The 16,919-nt window shown below is 36.8% G+C and overlaps 1 long non-coding RNA gene across 1 annotated transcript; it reads right to left on the minus strand.

Moving 5' to 3' along the window:
• Window positions 1–2,736: 2,736 nt before the first annotated feature.
• On the minus strand, window positions 2,737–5,684 carry LOC135459549 (uncharacterized). The gene is made up of 3 exons (XR_010443045.1): window positions 5,628–5,684; window positions 4,469–4,533; window positions 2,737–2,788 (listed from the first exon to the last, which is right to left on the minus strand). It is a non-coding gene; the product is annotated as an uncharacterized LOC135459549 (long non-coding RNA).
• Between the last annotated feature and the right edge of the window lie 11,235 nt (window positions 5,685–16,919).

Raw genomic sequence — 16,919 nt, forward strand, 5'->3', positions numbered from 1 at the left:
GTTTTCATTTGACTGATAATTTCTTTGTATATTTTTGTAAAGTCAGATGTAATTTGAATGAAAATAATTGAGGGAGAGTGCTAAATATATATACAAGGTTGAATTTGTAACCCTTTCACTGAAAAATACAGATTTTTCTCTTTCACTTTTGAGTGAACACATGTATTTTTATAAAGGGGAAGGCAATTGGCAAAGAACTTTTGACTCTTGTTTGTCTTTAAGTAATTGATAATTACTGAGATGGTTTCCAGAAATATTCCGTTTTACCATTAAGTTTATTTCTCATTGTCCAGCTAAATAAATTGGAACACGTCATTTTTTAATGGAGTATACATTCATACATTTTCCATTTATTCCAGCTCTTCAGAGATTTAATCCCAAAACTAGAGTGACATAGAAAAAACCAGAAAACCCTGTCAATATGAAATTATGTGTCTGAAGGAAACAAGGAAGGCAGGCTAATAAATAAAACATCACATAATAATTAAAACTATTGACACAAGATATGACCATTCTCATTTCTTATAAAAACTCTTTGAGATGGTAGCTCACTAACAAACCTAAATTTATGGCCTTTGTGTCAAAGACCTGGGATGACATTTTAAATAAAAAGTAACAATTATTAATCAAATATAAATAAAATTTCCTGAGTATGAATGTCATATTTTAGGATAAGAATTTTTAAGTGAGTTTGTGAGCTTCATCATTTCTGTATTTGAACCAAAACTTAAGCTTCAAGTACCTCTTTGATACAATTTACATGACTGCATCTTCTCAGTCATATCTTCTTTGCATAGTAAAACATATGATTGATTCTTCAACTTGATCTTCAATCCTCCATATGCTATATTAGACTATATATTTTAAAATTTTGGGTAAAAGTTATTAGACATACATTGTCAATTCCTTTTGGTATGTGCTTTTCAATCCTACCAATTTGTCTAATTTTTTCCCAAGTTTTTGACATTAAGTTTTCTCCCTTCAGAGAGTCCATTCCAAAACTTTTCAAGTTCATTATTCACTGTAAAAACAAACCAATTATTTCCTCTTTCATGAAATTCCATATTTCAGTAAGTGCTACATCATTCTAACTTTGTGGAATTTGGTGAATGACAATTATGTCTTCACTGCTTTTGTGATTTTTTTCATTTTTTTGACTTCTTGGTGGGATTGCACTTGTTTCCAGGCAAACTGATGAATTACTGAGAAGCCTGTTAGAGATAAACTGAAGAATATTATCGGCAACCAGTGAGATTTCCTATACTTATGCAAATGTTATTTCTCCAGGTAATACGTATTTTCTCTCTCAACACTAGTCAAAGGGGAAAATTAGCAGTCATTATTGCTGAAGGTGAAAAAGGATAATAGAATCTTAGAGTATCCTCAGGTAGAAGAGACCTAGAAGGGTCACAGAAATTCAAATCCCATCCCTGCACAGGACAACACCATGTGCCCAAGAGCATCATCCACATGAACAAAGATCTTCATTGAGACTCACTTTAAAGCAAAGCAGGAGACACTGAAGAGAAGATGGATCCTGTCTGCTTCACTGTTGCATTTGATTTCAAACCTCCATGTAGAAAAGACATTAAAGAGTATAGTCATATTTAGCATAAAAGAGAAGGGGTCTCTGTTTTTCCATGTTCAGCAAAATTAGTATGGTTAATAGTGATTCTTCCATCTTTAGCGACATGATTTTTTGTACACATTTGTCATACTGTGGTGCTGAGCATCCATCCAATCCTGAAAAGTGCTTCATACTGCAAACCTATTTATATACCTTTAGGCATCAGTTACATTAATTGTTTCAGTTCTTTGATATGAGTATAATTTCTGCTGCAAATGTCCTTGGAGCTTTTTTAAATAATGCCACCAAAATGACATGGAAATATATCTTTGGTTCTGGTACTCTCCACTAAAATCTGTAGAACCATCAGTGAAAATGTTTCCTCCACAGCCACTTCTATTAAGAAATTATCATATATGAAGTATTGTGAGAGTAGTGATAGAAAAGATAAAGATGTAAAAACTATGCAATCTATGGGTATCTTGCCTCCTTGTTATTAGTTAGCAGACATTTCAGATTCAGCATCTGGCCACTGGCTGAAGATTTTTTTATAAGTATCAATACCTAAAGAAAACCCCAAAAAAACTTTATTTCCAATAAAAGACAATGAATGTCCGAGAAATTATGAATTTCATAAGTATGTTTTCCGGACTTTTAATCAAAATATTTTTATTACTTCACAGTTTTCACTTCCTTTCATGTACTATTTTGTATATATAACAAAACAGTTAGTTTGGTGGTGAAAAGGAGCTTTTCCTCTCACTCAAGTGGTTGTTAATAGGCAAAAGACAGAGGAGATGACAAGTACAATGATTGTATGAATGAAATTCAAACACATATATACTTGAAGTTTTATTTTATATAGAAACCTCTAAGAAAAGCACAGGTAGTCATGTAGTGAATTTTTGCCCAATTTTGCAAGTATGTTGGACAAACACAGACAGGGAAGTAATTTTTATAATTATTGCTGGAAGTCGGCCCAGGTTGGGGTACATAATTTACGAAATAAAAGTACACAACAATCACCAGGATTTTAGTATACAGTCATTTGCTTTGGTTCTTCACAAAAACATGACTCACAGAACCATAATCACTCATCCATAAGGCATCATGTTCTGTTACTCCGCAGGTTTCTGATTTTAAATACTTTCTAAAATGTAAATATGTTGCTCACAGAGTTCAAGCCTTGTGCCCTCGGTATGTGGATTAAATCCTTAAATCCTGTTGATAAGTAGGTAGAAACATATGCTGTTTAAAAATTCCAGTGATTAAATTGTAATATAAATTGCAACAAAACACAGTTTTAAATGGAATCATCTTGCTTTTTGACTGCTTAGAGTCAGCTACAGCAGGGTTTCTGACAAGATAATTTTTTTCTCCTCTTTGGATTATGTAAAATGTCTTTTTACTGCCTGAATTTAGATAATCTGTTTTGTCATTTTACCAGGAGAAATTTTGTTTTCTTAGATGACCAAAAATGCTTAACTGTTGAAGTGTCCAGATAATATTTCTTTGAAAGAAAGAGCTTTAAAACTTTTCTTTATTTGTTTATGTTTGGAAAATTCCAAAATGAAATTCTTACTAGATCATTATTTCCCACTGAGTATTCTTATTCAGAGGACCTTTTTATTTTAAAGGATCTTTCATCAAATTGAATTGCATCCCAAGTGTAAAGTGCACTTGCATAACTGAAGTGCTAGACTCATAGCTTAAAAAAAATGCTTCATTTTTTTTCTTAATTTATAATGTGTGTACTTTACCATTTCCTAAACACAGCTAAGCAATATTCTGTTGATACCATATTTGTTCTGCCATTAAGCTTATTGTCAAACATTTGTAAAAAGACACTTGCAGGTAATGAGATTTCATTATTAAAGCTCTATTTTTTTTTTTTTTTTGTGCTGAGAGGTATCTGTACATGGAAACCTGAAAATGCCTATTTATATATGAGGTAATTATATTCATGTCAGCAGTCCCATTGAGTTAATGAGATTATTAACAAAAGAAAAGTTGGTCCTATTTTGATGTTTTCAGAATTAGACCATGTATTCTGTTTCTATGTTTTCAAAATCTTAGAAGCTGTTTAAGCAGCTCTTTCCCCCCTAGATTTGCTCAATTCTCATTGTTAGACCTATATGCTACTGAGTAGTGATATCCAAGTCCTTTAAGCTGCTTTAGAGATCTAAGCCTAATATAGTTGATAGATGCCTATGCTAATGTCATCACTTTCCCTGGTCTCTGTGCGGATTTTCATAAGCATGGCTAATCATTATGACAGAACAATATGATTTCTTTTTTTATCTCAGGAGTTCTTAGCCTCTCTGATATGTGGCCCCACATTGTAAAACACAAAAACCCCCCACGATTATCTCCCTTCTTTCACAAAGGGTGTTTCCTGTACGTGAATGATTTATTTTCTGAGGCTGCTGCTGACAGAAGTGGGATTTTGTGGCTTCTGCAGTGATCCAATACGGGTTCATTTATTCCCTTATTTTTAAGGAGGCCTTCAATTTCCAAACTAGTCTGAAAAGTCATGTTCCTTTTGTTATCCGGATTCACAAAATACACCTTAATTATGAATTCAAGGTGAAATTGCTTCGAAATGAATTTGCAAATTGGATACAATAACCAACATTCTTCGATTACTGCACTGAGGAACACCTAGGCTTCAAATACCCACAGGATCCCTGAAAGTGATGCTTTCATTACTGGTGATAAAATAGTGGTCCTTTTCCCCATGCAGAAATTTCACACATGATTGCAAGCTTATATGATCAATAAAAGAATGATGTCTCGCAATGATGCATTAACTTCTGTTCCTTAATGCTTTAAAGATCAATGTTGCTTGCTCTCTTATTTACTACTTACATATTGATACTTTGGTATTTTATGTCATCTTACCCTCTGACAGAGCAGAGCTCCTTTCCCATTTTCCTTCCACCAGCAAGGTCTCCCAAGCCTTTTTCCTAAAGGCAAAAATAGCAATTCAAAAATAGCAATCAGTAATGAACAAGATCCTGCTTATGAGTCACTTGAAGAAATTCAACCCATAAAGTTTCATGGACCCAGTGGGCTATGTCTAAGGGTGCACAGAGAGTGTCTTTGAAAGGCTGCACCGTGTTATCTTTGAAAGATCATGGCAATTCTAGGCAATCTGCAACAACTGCAGAAAGGGAAATGTCACATCCGTATTCAAAAAAGTCCAAAAGGATCATGCTGGGAAGTGCAGGCTAGTCAGCTTCACTTGGACTCAAAATGGAGCAGGTCCTCTTGGACCACTTTTCTGAGCACATTAATAACCAGAATTTGATGAGAAAGTCAGTGTGGGTTGCTGAGGGTGTGCCATGAATGAACTTGCAATAAAATGGCAGAATCTGGGAATGAAACAGGTAGATATAATCTGTCTCTATTAGCTTGGGATGTCATGTTGTAGGTGTGTGGACAAAAAGAAGAGATGAAATTAGCTGGATCATTTTAGTAGTTCGTGTAGCTGGTTCGTGTTTTGTGTATGGTGTAGTTACAGGTGGTGCTCCTCAAGGGTTTGCCCTGAAATATATGCTGTTTAAAGCACTGAAAGGACTGAATAGGCTGAAAGAGTATACACTCACCAAGTTAATTTATAATTTCAACCCAGGAGCACCAGTTAACACACACTAGAAGGCAAGATGGTCATTCAGAGGAATCTGACAGAAAACAATGAACAGACCAAAAAGAAGTCCATGAAATTCACTGAGGACAGATGCAGAATCCTGCACTTGAGATGGAATAATCATGCCTCCTGGTATGATACAGACATGGGGCTCATCAGCCAGGGAGCAGCTCTACAACTCTGCAGTAAGGAAATATCAGCCAGCAGTGTTTCCAGATGACAACTAAGACTATGTTTTTCTTGGGATGTTCATGAACAACACACTTGGGAAATGATTATACCCCTTCACTCAGGATTTTTAGTCCCTACGCAGTTACCAAATTCAGTTTACAGTCTCCCAGCACATCAATGGTGCTTGCAATTTGTAGGAGCTCAGGGATGGTCACTGGACAGTGGGACTGGAGCACTCACCCTATGAGGAGATGCTATGGGGCCAGGACTTGGAGCAGAGACAGCTTCAGAGCACCTGACAGCAATCCAGCTGTCCAATAAACCATGCCTCTGGGGAAGGGATCAAGGGGCTGAAACCTTCATAGAGGCGCCTGCAGGCAGGAAGAGAGACAGAAGAAATAAATAAAAATGGGGAAGACCCAAATGGACATATGGAAAAATTCAATTTAAATAGAATGAAGTTTGAAGGAGGTTGTCAAGAGGGATGGTAGACTATCTGTTTGAGTATTTCCGGGAATGGATGCACCCTGGTACCCTGAGTACCTTTATCTGAAATTTCTATGCTAACCTTTATTCAAGCAAGAGGTTTTATCAAAGACAGACTCCAATTCTCTGATTAAATAATTTTTTAGGGTAAAGAGGAAGAAAGTAGGTCACTCTTAGTGAAAAAATAGTATAACAGAACATGACATTGTGCGTTAGTGTTGGCTGATTTATTGATATATGATCAGCATACCATAAAATAGAATAGCGTACATTGATAGGGATTTCTGGAGTTCAAAGTTCAATCCTCAGCTCAAAGTACAGCTAGATTAGGTTGCTCAAGATATTTTTGAGCAATAAAATTGACTGAGACAAGACAGCAAACATGTATTTTAAACTATGAAAACTATCCTATGCTAAATAATCTACCTATGGTAAATAATAAATAACAGTTTTGACCACAAATTATGACAGTAAGTGATCATGGCCCAGTTTTTATTTTGAGAACCATCCTTTGTGGTCTGCATAGAATGCACAAAAATCAATTCATAGCTTGGCCTTTGCCATATATTAGACACAGCTTATTAAAATGGTCAAACACATACAGGGCTAAAGTAAAACTCACCTTTGAAGGATACCTTTCATTTCTGCTCAGGAAAGAAATGGCTTTTGGAGACTGTGGGAAAGATTTAGTCTAGGAAAGCTGGACAAAGGATCTTCCATGAAGAGCTACATTAAAAAAGTGAATATTTCCTAGAGAAATGTGCAATAAGTCATGTTGTCAAGGTTATGCAAGAAAATGTTCTCAAAGATCAATATTTCTTCTAAGGAATTCAATGCACGTTTATAGTGCACAGTAAAAAATTTGAACTGTGGTTATGAAATAGTGTCTTTATGGTGTTTAGCACGCCTTCTGAGCTAGTTTCTTTATATTCAACTCTATTCTGCATCGCATATTTTAAATTTAGCCTTACTTAGAATTGATCTACTGAGATCAGACTAGTTTACCTGCCTAGCTCCCATCTCTACCTTTTAGTTCTCTGGTATCCTGAAATATCTACAAGGGATTACTCGAGACAGCACTGTGCAGCACTGCAGGAACCAATTGCTTGGGCTGTTTTAGAAACAATGTATGAAAGATTTCCCCAAAGGCTGTGGTTTTTCAGTTTGAAGCCTGGAAGAATAAAACCGTTGCTGTGAAGTGATGAGGACTGAATGAAAAGACACTCTAGAAGTGTCAGCATTGCTTGAAACAATTTCTTATTCCCACTCAGCAATTAAATTTTTCAGCTGCATTCTTCTGGAAATTGCAGCATTATCCTACTGTCTGATTTATCAATTATGAGGGAAACAGAGAAATTACGATGATTATAAAACTTGAGCTGTTGTTTTTTGCTTGGTTTTTTTTTTTTTTTTTTTTAATTTGAGGGTCTGAATCTCACTAGTACCATTTAAATCCGTTTCTGTTACCTAATTTTGTCTGTAATCTGAGGAACACAAGCAAACAAACTACAAAAAACTCATGGAAAAAAAGCTCCAAACAAAAATGAAATGATCAGAATTGGCTCTTTTGCAGAGTTACCTTGAAGGGTAAAAGTCCTAAGTGCTCTGTGTGATTAACTAGACAAAGATCAAGCATTCCTGCAAGTTATTTCTTCAACTTCATGCCCACTTCTGTTCAGGGCCTTATTTTCTCAAAATATTGAAGACTTTGGATGCACACCAAGTTCATTTTTCCCTATAGAAGCATCAATTTTTAAGTGGTCATTTGCATCTCTTCCAAATATTAATAATTTTATGTTAAAAAATAGGGCAGATTACATAACTCTAGAAAATTCTAATGAAAACAAGTTTTTCTAATTCTCCTACAACAAAAGCAATTTTAAAAAATCATCTGTTCCTGAAGATTGATGTAAAGTACAAATTGACTATTTTGCCTTACCTTAACACCTCTCCAAGCTAAGCTTAGCAAAAAACTAAGGAGGTGAAGTCCAAGTTTAATGCAAACAATATCTTCTCTGCACTTCTCTAAAAAATTAGTACCATTGCAACATTTTTGCATATAATTTTGCCAATAATTGCCGATTTATGCCAAATTATCGATGGGATATGGTGATAGGCCCAAACCAATTCTGATTATCCGACTGGTTTACATTGATGGTAGCATGAAGGTTGAGGAGAAAAAGAAGGTCACAGCACGAGTAAGAAAAGAAGAAAAGATATAGCAGTAGAGGTCTGGGGAGTAAACTTTTCCAGGAAGGAAGGTATAAAAGAAAAAGTGAAAAGATAGGGCAATAAAGCAGTATTTTCAGAAGTCTGCCAAGTCTGTAAGATCTTTGAGGTCCATTGATTTAAGAGAACTTCAGAAGGTGTTTGAACAGGTTTTGTCATTTGTTATGACTGCAAGACTTACAGGTCTAATTAGTGTAGTCTACTGCGTGGTCTAAATAGGTTAGTGTGCTTTTCGTAGTTATGTCTAACTGTAGGTCAAGTAATAGATTATCAGGATTTAAAATCTCCTACAAATGCTTCAAGGTCTACAGGCACCATGATTTTGTCCTTTTTTTCACAAGTGACAAAAGAGTCATGTCTCACATTTATTTCACTTCAGAGAATTCTTTGGAATTTCAAAATTTTGTCTTAAATACTGGAGTGAAAACCATGTGTTACAGTGGTACGTATTTAGTTTTATCAGGCTTTCTTTAAGAAAAAAAAATTTGTGCAGAATTCTAATATCAAAATCCTAAGTGTTGTGGATCACCACAAAAATCTAAAATTTACCCTTCACATTTTCATTGACAAGAAATTTACAGCAAGTTATCCCTTTTTTTAAGTCTCTGGATATGTTGCAGGGGGGAGTAGTTGTGCATTTAACCTCCAAAATTGGTGTCTCTGTTGTTACTAGCGATAAGGCAGGAGAAGCCTTCCTTAAAAAAAAGCAAGCAAAAATTAAAACTGTATCTTCTCCGTGACCTGGTAAGGAGAGTTCGGACATGAAGGAAAAGATGCCATTGGCCTAATTTATGACCCCTGGTGTGTCTGGCAAGAATTTCCTTCTTTTCCTTTTGGAGCAGCTGTGCCACTGGCCAAAGGCAAAAGTAGCATAGACACACACAAGGGAACGACCAAGGTTCCTTTAGCAGCCGTGTGGTACGACTAACAGGCTCCTGTTTCTTCAGCCTTTCCTCTGTGTTCACTAAAAATGCTGGCCCTGCTGAGCTGCTTAGTCCGCTCTCCTGCTGCCACTTATTTCCAGCACTCTGCTCACCACTGTAACAGCAATTTCAAGCCTGTGATGTTTCTGCTGTGGTTTTCTTTGCTTCCTGAACAGGACAGAGAAAGAAGCTCATTAAGATTGCCATGCAACACATCAGAAAGCAAAAAGCACTTACTTATATCTCTTTGTACTTTTGTAAGGGATGAGAACTCCTAGAGGTGAAGAATATAAATAAAGTTTGTATTGCTGCAAAATTGCAGTCCAGTTTTCTCTTCCTTTTTCTTCCCTCACAATGAGACCAGGTGAAACTTCACCACTTTCATACATGCAATATATTGAATGTAGAAAGAAAAATGTCCTATTTAGATGAATTTAGAATTTGAATGAAAATAAGTCTGCCATCATTGTGTCATCCATCATCTATGTGCCCTTGGCAATTTTGCTTAGTCATATGACAAAACTAAGTGAACCAGAAGCAAACTGAGCTGAACAAATAGTAAACTGGAATGAGAATGAAAAAATCAAATAAAGGAAAAAAAACCCAAACAAACAACCCAACCTAAAAAGCTCAGAAAAACTTGTGCCAGTCATCTTTTTCCACAATAAATTGTTCTTGTGTCACTCTACTCTACTGTTTCTAACCTGATTGTTTTTCTACTCACGTTTTTTAAGTCTGCTTGCTGTTGAAATATTCCGAAAATGTCTAGATCATAGCACCATCCCTGGTTTCACGTTAGTAGTTAACATTGGAGATTGAGATACAATGAAAATACCCACAACAAGAATCAATACTAAAGATGAGCTTTCAGGAACTTATCATGTGTAATTAGAGGTTAGATCAACTAAAATGTTGCTTCTCCCTCACTCTGCATGAGTACATGGGTAGGTTGAGAAAAGGGCCTTTTTCCTAGGCACTTTTTTTTTATTTTCATCATTACTAAACTTCTTGTGGAGAGGAAACTGAAAAGGGAAATGTCTGAATCACCATTTTGTCTAATAGTGCTACATTTCCAGAGCGTTTTTTTTTTTGTTTGTTTGTTTGTTTGTTTTTGTTTCTCTGATCTTGAAATCAGTTCACCAGAGCTGTCCAGTCATATGCGATCTTAAGGGCAATTATCCCTTTGTGGAAAGTTTCATGCACTCCTCTTGCTATTCCCTCTTTGCTGCTGCCTCCAGCTGTTAATATCAATTCTGTTTTGTTGAGGAAAGGCATTACAATCTCTTTTGGTACTAATGTCAGAATCTCACAATTGTCTCTAATCCCAAATTGGTCCCTGTTTACCAGTGAGAGCCTTCAGGCTATCTCATAGTGCAAGAGAAAATCCTCATTGGGAGAGAAAAAAATGTCTGTCCTGACCTTTCCTGATAGAGAGTGACCTATTTGCCAAGGTACAGCTAGGCTGTCAGGTAGGGCGGAGACCCTGTACTGCAATGACCTGAAAAGAGAAGCAGTCTTCCAACTCTGGGGACTTCATAGCTCTGGTTAACTGCAGTGTGTGTAGATTACAGTGCTCTTGAGCTCTCTTCTCTTTGTGGCCTTTAATTTTAATAAGTAGGCAGGGTATCTTGGTGACTAAGATTCTTCTGAGAAGGCTTAAGTTTGGAAAATGCAGACATTTCACTCTGGCTTTTCTGTGACAAAGTCAATTGGTGTTTGTTGCTGAAATGCTGGATTTTACACAGAGCTTTAGACCAGTGATGATGGCAGTAGGTGGGAATTCAATGAGCAGAATGAAAGGCAGTCATGTTGAAATGTCTCACTAACTCCTCACACCTTTAATGTAACATCTGATTTCATGTCAGTGCGTGCATTTCTCTCCCAATGATTTTCAGAGGTCCTTTTTCATGTTATTATTGGTATCCCACTTCATGGACACCTTATGCATTCTTTTATTAGTGAATGAAGAAAATAAATATCTGAGTTAAGAAAAGTCCTTAAAAGCAGTGACTGAGAAATTCAAGAATTTGCATGAAAAATGCTAGAAGTGCAACAGGTGTGAAATCTCTTCCAGCCAAAGCAATAGAAGATTGAGAATGTTGTTTTAGCTCCTCTGGCAGAGAACCCATAGCAATCTGGATACACCAAGGAGTTCCCTAGGCTCAAGAGAAAAAGATGTTTTGTAGCTTCCCACCTATGCCATTCTTATTTCAAATTCTTTAGTTTAAAGGCTGACATTTGCCACATGTCTGAATACTGCTTAAAACAATTGGATACTGGTCTACATTTGGATACCTTAGACATTGTCTACATTGGATACCTGTAGATATTCCCAACATTTCAAGTATTTCTACTTTATTATTATTATTTTAATGATATGAATTCCCTTAAGGGAATTTATATTGTTCTAGTGTTTCTTTTTCCTATTATGGCTCTTTCTTAAGCCCCTTGAGTTTCACTTCATAAGCAGAATATTCAAAGTCACAGATAATTACACTTTATAATTATGTCCTCTTTTGCTTTTGTTTTCCTGTTTGTTCACTTATTTATTTATTTAATTAATTTAAGACTGTGTGATTTTGTCAAAGAAACTATTAGCTAGAAGTTCATGTCTTCTGTTAGCAGGAGATATGTACCTACACTCCTCTGTAATCAAGAAAAACAATTTATCTGTGTTAACTGTTTCCTAGTGACTTTTATGTTAGTAGCTCACAGAACTCTGGAGCCTGCGAGTAAATCGATTCACATATTGTTGTGTCAGGTTACAGGATTCTCTCACTTTTCTCTGCCTGAAGATGGGAAATAGGAAATAGGAAATGATAATTTGGTCAATGAGCCTTAAAACATATGTGGTCTTTGCACAGCAATTACCTTTCTCTCCAAATATACAAGGAAAGTGTTCCCTGTAATGATAATACATTCTCTGTGAAGTGATGTATGGTCTTCGTGGAGATCTTTAAGCAGCCGCACACCTGCTTTGCCTCTGGAGCACCAGATGGGACTGAGCTCAGGATCAGTAGATGACTCAAGAGTTTCTGGTGTGGTACTTCCAGCTGCTGGTTCACACAAATCTGAAGGAAGGGGATAAGCATCTGCTGAGATCAGTCCCTTGTGACAGATCATACAAGGTAGATTGCCCATGCATGGTCTGGCATGCTTTTAAGGTTTAGAAAGTGAATATATAGAATTCAGAACAACCTAACAGTAAAATAAAAGGGAATAATGCCTGAAATGCAAAGGCTGAAATCTCCTCCCAAGGTGTTAGGAGCATTTCTGTATCCTACAGATGCCACGTTTCAGATGAATAAACACAAAGGCTATCAACAAAGCCTTAGGGATTGTGCTTGCACTTCCAGCTGGTCTGGTTTTAACCAAGTGTCTGACATGAGACAATGTGATCTATGCAGGGGACATGGGACCTCATATGCATCCACTTGCACTGACAAGGCAGGGCTACTTCTTTTGCTCTGTACATCCTGCATCCAGCAGGATGTAAAGGACAAAACATGGCGTAAATTTTTTCAGACCCTTGCTTAGCTGCTGAAACTAACTCCTAATGTTCAGAAACAGGACACATTCTGCAAGTCTATCTTCCTTGGAAAAATACAGAAGTTCTCTTGGGAGTTTGCTAAGACGAAAGTTCCCAGAATTTGTCTTGTAAGAACAGAAGGTGGTAGTGGTGATGGGAATCATCTTCTGCAATATTCTATTCCCTTGCTGTGTTACATTGTTTTTCAGTCATTCAGAATGATCTTGTACACAATTTTAACTGCTTGCCAGGTACAGAGGGAAGCTATTGCTTAAAATTATTACAAGAAACAAGTGGTGATTATTTCCCACCCTGCTTATCTATAATTTTCACAGATTATTACAAGCCACCAGATAGTTCAAACTCCATGGTACTTATGAGGAGATTAATATTCCACTTTCATTACATATGTGCAATTATTTCTTTAGCAGGATTGTGTATTATTTCTTATACATAGGTACTTCCTATTAGCATGTGTGCTCCAAATGAAAAGCAATCACTTGCCAGATTAAAAATGTTGGTACTGAAGTATAATTTGTAATGTATTGATGATTACTTTGGGGAGGTAACACAAATTAGCCAGAGGGGTGAAAAAATAAGGGTAAGTTACAGCCTGTTAAGGCTTCATGTGAATTCCTTTATTCAGAAGGAAAGCAAGCATCACTAGCCTATTCCTTAAGAGATTTCATTCAGTTCTACTGCACTGAAGCCATGTGACTTCTAAATTAAAGCATCTATACAGGCATTCAATAAATGCCTTGCAGTAGGACTAACCTCTGGTGAAATAAAGCTTTAACTTCACTCTTTTCTGGAGGATCTCCATGTAGAAAAACTGTCTTATAATTGTAGATGAAACCAAATACAGAAGCAGAATTAGGTTTTCAAATAACTGCTGACATAAATGTGGTCTGACCCTGTCAGTCAGTAAAATGACAAAGTATCTCAGTCCTCCATATCTAATTTTTCTAAAGTTTAAGTTTCTACAGAAAATATAACTCAGAAAAGAGCATTTTGCATTGCTTAAAATAATTAAATTAAATTAAACTGAAACCATTTGAAAATTATTCTGGCGCTTTTTGTGTATCCTTGTGGAATGAGCCATGGGTGACGGCAGAGGCCTGATCTCTTGAACATGCACGAGAAAAAAGATAAAAATCTCAAAACTAAAGGAGTTTGTACAAAAAATGTACAAACTCTGTGACTTATAAAAGCACTAGGGCATAAATCTAATATTGTAAGTGTAGTATATGGTAGAGGTAATTGATGCTATTAATGTATAAAATACTGTAAAATCCAAGCTATGTCTTTTGAACACCCCAGCCAGGAGCAGAGTCCTATTTTTATGCAAGTAGTTCTGGACAACGTTAAGATAATATCGAGTTTAGTAAATGTATGAATGGAACCTTCCTGAGCGGTGATCACCGACTTCCCTGCAATGCAGGAGTGATCTCGCACCTCAAAGGTTGCATCCACTGCACTGAGTACCGGCGCCACCCTGTTACATGTGAATGCCGACTTCTCCTGGCTGCTCTGACACCATCTGCACACCTGGAACTGGACTTTTGTCTACCCCTGCACATCAATGGCCTCAGTTCTGCATGTGAAGGGACACAAAGGAACATTCGGTCATCTCTGCCTCAGGCAGAATAAACTGTATAAAAGCTCGCTGGGTGAAGCAGCCGGGGTGAACCGAGGGGGAGACTCTGACATTTTGGCGGTCAGATCCAGATTCACCCAAGCGCTCATCCCGGGCTCAGCACTGCCTTGGTTGTGGTGGTTTTTTCCTGATTGAAATTCTGTTTTGCTGTCAATCTAATAAATCATTGCTAAATTTTCTTATGCATTTGGCCCCCGATTTGATCATTTATAACATAAGTATTTGCATCAAATTTTAAAATATAAACTTGAAGCAATGCATGTAGAAAACATAATAAATATCGTTAACTGACTCAGTGACTGCAGTATGAAGCTGATGAAATTTATGTAGATTGTTACAGCTTCCAACTGATTAAAAATCCGCACATTCCAAAGTCAAGTCTACTTAGAAAATTACTAGTTGTGAACTTATTGACTGGAATATCTTTCGAAAGTGAAATAACTACAGTCCAGGTTGAATAAAACCGAACATTTTTAACAAGATGTAGTTCAGCATCTCCTCAGACATTGTCAATGTGTGGTCCTTTGGCATTTGTTTAGAGAAGATGATTTTTTGTCTTCATGAGTGAAAATAAAAAAGGTGTCTATGCATATATATAAATTATCCGAAGTATTTATATAAAGAAAGTATCTGAAATTAAAACTCTTTAAAACAGTAGAAGCTTTCTTGTGTCATCCAGATGCATGTATAGCAAAACCAAAACTCCACATAAAAATCTGTGAAAAGTAACATACATTGGTCTTTCTATTAAACATAAAATCAAGCCAGATGATTCTGCATTTAATGTAACAAAACAGTATTACTTTTGCAGTACTTATGTAATATATGTTAGAAATAATTCATGCTATCAAATAATGTATTTTATAAAGATTGTGAAATCCAGACAAATCTTTGACCACAAGCAGCCTGAGGGACGGATGTCTATTCAAATTCCAGAATTCCAGAAGTCAGCCAGACAACAATCGGCACTTCTGCCTAAGAATAGATGCACCCAGAATGATGATCACTGGTATCCCAAGTCATCAGAAACTGCCTAAGAATGATCATCGTCCTGCAGATAATATCAATCAAGATAGCCGAAGTCGGCCAGAAAGATACATGTGAATACTCTACTTCCTGGGATTCGATCATCACTGGCTATCAACCAGGAGACTGCCACTTATCCAGCTCCGCACAATGAAAGAACCAACTATGAATGTGAAGAGTTACAAAAGAAATTGGGACTCCTTTGCCTCAGGCACAATAAACTGTATAAAACCTCGTTTCGATGCCATAGAGGTCAGATCCAGATTCACCCAGCACCGTTCCCGGGCTCGACACTGTCTTTGAGGACTATATTTTGCTCACGCATACACATAAATAAATCTTTTCACATTTTTTTATAATTTGGCTTTCGATTCATCATTTATAACACTTGTTCAGTTATGTATACTGTTGGGATATCCCAGAGTGCTTTTTCCATTGTAAAAAAGTTTGGCAATATGTATGCTTTCAGACTGATTGAACTATGAAGTGCTAGCAGCACCATGAAATGATCAGGAAACATGAAGAATCATATTAAGAACGGCTGGTTTTATTACAGTTTTTAATGTTGTTGAGTTTGTATGAGAAGTACAGTACTTCAGCTGTGTTTAGGTAAATCAGAGATATGTTTTGGGCAGATCATCTCCTAAATATGTAAGATAAATATTTTGTTTTGTAGGTTTTTTGGTTTGGAGCATTTTTCTATCAATTTAAGACTATTAAATTTGAAGGTGAATGTCTCATAAAATTGTGAACCTACTAGTCTCATTCAGAGCAGCTGGAACGCAAGATCTGTATTTTGTGAGTATTCCAGAAAAAAATTCAGGTAATTTGTCAAAAGCCTTTTACGATGCCACATTCAGAAATTATTAATTATGGCATCCAAGCAGGAATCTGCAACAATTTGCATACAACTCTGCTATCTGAGCCTGCTCAGAAAGCCAGGGAAAATAATGGGCCATTGGCAGACCATAAGACGTGGTGGTCTGTGACAGAAATGCCAGAACATCCATTTCACACACCTGTGTGTAGAAACTGCAGCACGCCAGGAGGAGAGAGAATGGCTCCAGGTATGAAATCACTCACCATGCATTCCATGCCTCTCTATAAATCTTTCAAGAAGCCTGTATTTCATTTTGGTACAAACAAATTTGCACCATCAGTTGACCATATTGAACTTCAGTACAGTCAGATTTTTTCTGCACTGCCCAGAACTACTCCATGTGGAGATTCTCTGCCCATTTGGGGCTAATCAGGTGGCAGAAGCAAGGCTTTAGAACCCAAAAACAGCATTCACATGATAAACAGTGCTTAGATGTCCCTCCCGCACAGCTACTCTGCTTCCACAGAGCCAGGGAGGGAATTCCATGAGGAATCTACCAGCCATGTGTGAAATCATCTTCCCTATAATTAACTGTGTGATTTCTGTGCCAAATCCCATCTTTCAGATGCTACCTGACAGCACTTCCCAAAGCCTTATTGTTCATGCGGTCATGAATGACACCAGACAAGCTGATAGCCCAAAGTTTGCCTCTATCCCTGAAGCAAGGCTCAGCAAGAAGTTTAGGACACCAGCAACACCATCAATTGACTTCTGCAGTATTACTGGGACAAGGTACTTCTGCATGTACTTCTTGGCACCTCTGTGATGCTCTTTGTCCTGCTGGCTTGTAACTTTTCAAGCT

This window comes from Zonotrichia leucophrys, chromosome Z (assembly GCF_028769735.1).
Source record: "Zonotrichia leucophrys gambelii isolate GWCS_2022_RI chromosome Z, RI_Zleu_2.0, whole genome shotgun sequence".
Taxonomy (NCBI): Eukaryota; Metazoa; Chordata; class Aves; order Passeriformes; family Passerellidae; genus Zonotrichia; species Zonotrichia leucophrys.